The sequence below is a fragment of the Dipodomys merriami genome, unplaced genomic scaffold (genome assembly GCF_024711535.1).
Source record: "Dipodomys merriami isolate MVZ:Mamm:240054 unplaced genomic scaffold, mDipMer1.0.p SCAF_1822, whole genome shotgun sequence".
NCBI lineage: Eukaryota > Metazoa > Chordata > Mammalia > Rodentia > Heteromyidae > Dipodomys > Dipodomys merriami.
The window spans coordinates 39,720-43,485 of NW_027203185.1; positions in this window are offsets into that span (position 1 = coordinate 39,720).

Below are 3,766 nucleotides of genomic sequence, written 5' to 3' on the forward strand. Positions count from 1 at the left end.
CAATAGTTCACAATCAGAAGGAATAGTTCAGAATCATGGTTCAACTGCAAGTGAATCACCAGTAAGTAATCCGCGATTCCATTTTCCACAAAGTTTTGTCACAGATACAATATGCCTGCCTTCTCTAGTTGATTTCCTAGCCTGGACCTATTCCTTCATTGTACAGGAAAAGTGTAATTCACCTGATTTCAGTCAGATCTGTTAGCAGAATTATCAAGTATTTAGATTTTTTTTTATTAAATTAGTTGTGGGACCTGAACTCTGGGCCTGGGCACTGTCCTTTAGCTCTTCAAATCAAGGCAAGCACTCTACCACTTGAGCCACAGAAACACTTCTGGATTTTTCTATTTGTGTGGTGCAACCAAAAAATATAAAAGCAAAATAAATTAGGATAATTATGAGCAACCATATTGTCTATGAGAACCATGAAAGAGAAAGATGAAAAGAGATACAGATGTGCAATGACCTAACTAGCCACAAAATCCATGCTTCTAATCAATTTACAGAGCAAACAATTTTTTTATTTTTTAAAAGAGACGGAAATAATATTTATATATAGAAATTAGTAAATACGTTTTTAGTTGCCTACATAAAGAGAAGAATCTTAATCCTTGGGCTGGGAAGGTGGCTCAGTGGTAGTGTGCTTGCCTTGCAGCTTACTACAGTGCAGAGACTACTTTCCAAAAAGGCCAATCATATGAATACTAGGGATGAGGATGAGTATACCCTCTTCATCGGGAAGCCTAGAGTGGACACCTAGACTATGTCCATGAGTTGGTATCTCAAGGCAGATATTCATGACATAACTATGAATGGCTGGACACCCCTGCACAGTGCTTATTTGTGGAACATATTGCAACAGCACACACACACACACACACACACATCATCATCATCATCATCAGATTTCTTCTTAAGTATTTTTTGTGTATGATCTTAAGAAGAAATTTACATTACTAACTTGAATTTCTGATAGGATAATATCATCACTGTACATCTTGCTTCTATGTTCTCAGTTTTAAATTAATATCTAAGTATGTGCATTACATAAGTAGAGGAAAAAGTAGGAGCCACACAGGTGGCTCAGGTCTTTAATCCTACCTTATCAGAAAGATGAATTCTGATGATTGTGCTTTGAAACCAGACAAAAAACGTCCATTAGAATATCGTTTGAAAGTAACCAACAAAATCTAGAAATGGCCCTGTAGTATAAGCAGTAAAATGCTAGCCTTGAGAAAACTAAAACAGAAAAAAATAACAAATTCTGGGACAGAGCCAGACCCTGAGTTCAAGCTCTAGTATTAGCACCAAACTAATGAATGAAAGAATGAATGAATGAATGAACTAAAAATTAATTAAGTGGTCACATGTGGAGAGACAGGAAAAATGTAACAACCGTGGTGTCTAGATTATGTATTTTTTTCTTTCATGCATTTGTTTCTAACACATTTATAAGATTATTTCTTTGTTGCTTTGTATGTCCCTCCCCCACAATAAAACCCCTTCTTTCACTATATTTGATGTCGGTATAATTTGTGGAGGAGAAGGGGAAAAACAAGTCATTTAAGGATACAGGTGGACCCGTGACAACAATGAGAAGTACAAGTTGTCATGTCGAAAACGAACTTTACCACTTTGGTGGAGGGGGAGGATTGGGTGTTGGGGCGGGGGGAGGCTGGAAAGGGATGTGAAGGGTAAACAAAGGAGGAGGCTGCAATGCTTGATAAGAAATGTACTCATTATCTTGCCCATGTAATTATAAGCCCTCTGTACAGTATGCTCACAATAAAAAATAAAAAATAAAAAATAAATATGATTCTCACTTGTCAGCCTCCTTAGTAGCTAGGGTTACAAGCATGAGCCATTGGCGCCTAGCTATATAATTATTTTTTACACATTATGAAGTATGGAGTGGTAATCCCATTCATTTATATGTTGTTTAATGATCAATCTACATCATATCCATTAAATTCTGCATGTAACACTTCTTTATAGTGAGAATGCTCAAAAACTTATCTTCTGGCTATGATGAAATATCTATTCTTAACTATAATAACTTTGCTTCTTGTAGTATAAAATTAATATATTTACTTTTACTCATGGTAGTCTGCTAATTAAAGTTATATCAAACATGAATTGTAAAGTGAGAGAAATTCATAGTTCCATTACATGTTTAAAGAAAATGATTATGCACTTTTTCAATTATATTTCTTTGGAATGTGTAATATTCTTTGATTTAACTTAAAATTGATAATAATTATATTATATCAAATTGATTCAAACTTGTATTTGAAAATTGCACACAGCACAAATATACTTCCACTTTCTTCTAACACATAATTAAAATAACAGTATAGGAAAGTTTGGTGTTAGCTTTTCATGTGTAGAATCATAGAAACTCAGGATGCTAAGACCTGAATATTTTAGTTCAATACCAGTCCAAACAGACAAAAATGTGAAAACTTAACTCCAATTATCCAGCAGGAAGCAGAAGGTGATGATGTGGCTCAAGGAATGGCGTGTCATAAGCCATGAGCAAAAAATACAACAGAGACCATTAAACATTGAGTTCAAGCCCTAAAAATGGTATATACACAAAATAAAACAACAAAAAAGTAGTATAAACATCAATAATAAAGACAAAACTAGTAGAAAAATCATGAGAAATGTTGTGTGAATATCTGGAAGTCAGAAATCATTTGCCAGAATTTTGATTCATTAGAGGTAAAAGTCACAGTATAATTTTAACAATCTCATTGAAGTCATTTGTGTTGAAACCTGGCTATTGGGTAACATGTGAAAGAGCAGACTGGATTACCTTACATAGTAGACATTGCCTGAAACTATACACCATCCCACTCTGCAAAAATCGAAAATCGTGCCTGTTAATTTAAAAAGAACCTCATGCTAGAGACATTTTCGTCCACACAGACTGGGGTCCTTATTTTGTGGCTTCAGACCAGTGCTTTTTTAATAACCACTCCTGTTTTACTCCCCTTCAATGGTGAAGTTATACCCTAAGCTGGCATCAAGCCACTCTCTAGAATAGGGCAAGAGCATTTGCTGATGCTCTTCCAACTTCTCTTTGTAGCTCGGGATATCCAGACTCTTGTAGCTAGGATGGGATACTTTGATGTCCAGCTTGCCTCAAACTGGAGATAAACATGTAATGGATATGTCAACCTGAGTTAGTTTCAAACTATGATCTTCAGATCTGAGCCACTATGCTCAGCCCAGTATTTCCAGTAAGTTACTTAATCTTTCTGACACTCAGGTTCTTCCTGTGTGGAAAATGAAAAGAATTACTTTGTGGACCTATGAATCCAGTGGGAGTTATGACTAGGTGCAGGAAGTATAAGTGTTCAGGATGTGTGGACAGAGTCTGACACTCTCATAAAACTACTGGTATTTATATTGAAATGAATTCCAGGAATTGGAAACAACAGGGATATTTCTGTTCTTGTTTATCCTTTTATGGACATTGAAGGAGCCACAGAAATTCAAGGAGAACAGGGAAACCAATGCAGCAGTTGCACTCTGTAGATATTATATTCACAATGAGCTAAACTTGTGGACAGGGACAGGATGGAAAATCAGAGAGAGAACAAAGTGATGGGATTGTCAACAAGAAGTGAACTCATTAGCGACTTATTAAATGGTGATCTGTATGTACACTACCTTAACAAAAACCATTTGAAAAATCCAGGTTGATGATTCTCTATTCCAGTTTTTGTAGAGGTCCTTAAGACTCAGGTTCACCTGGAGT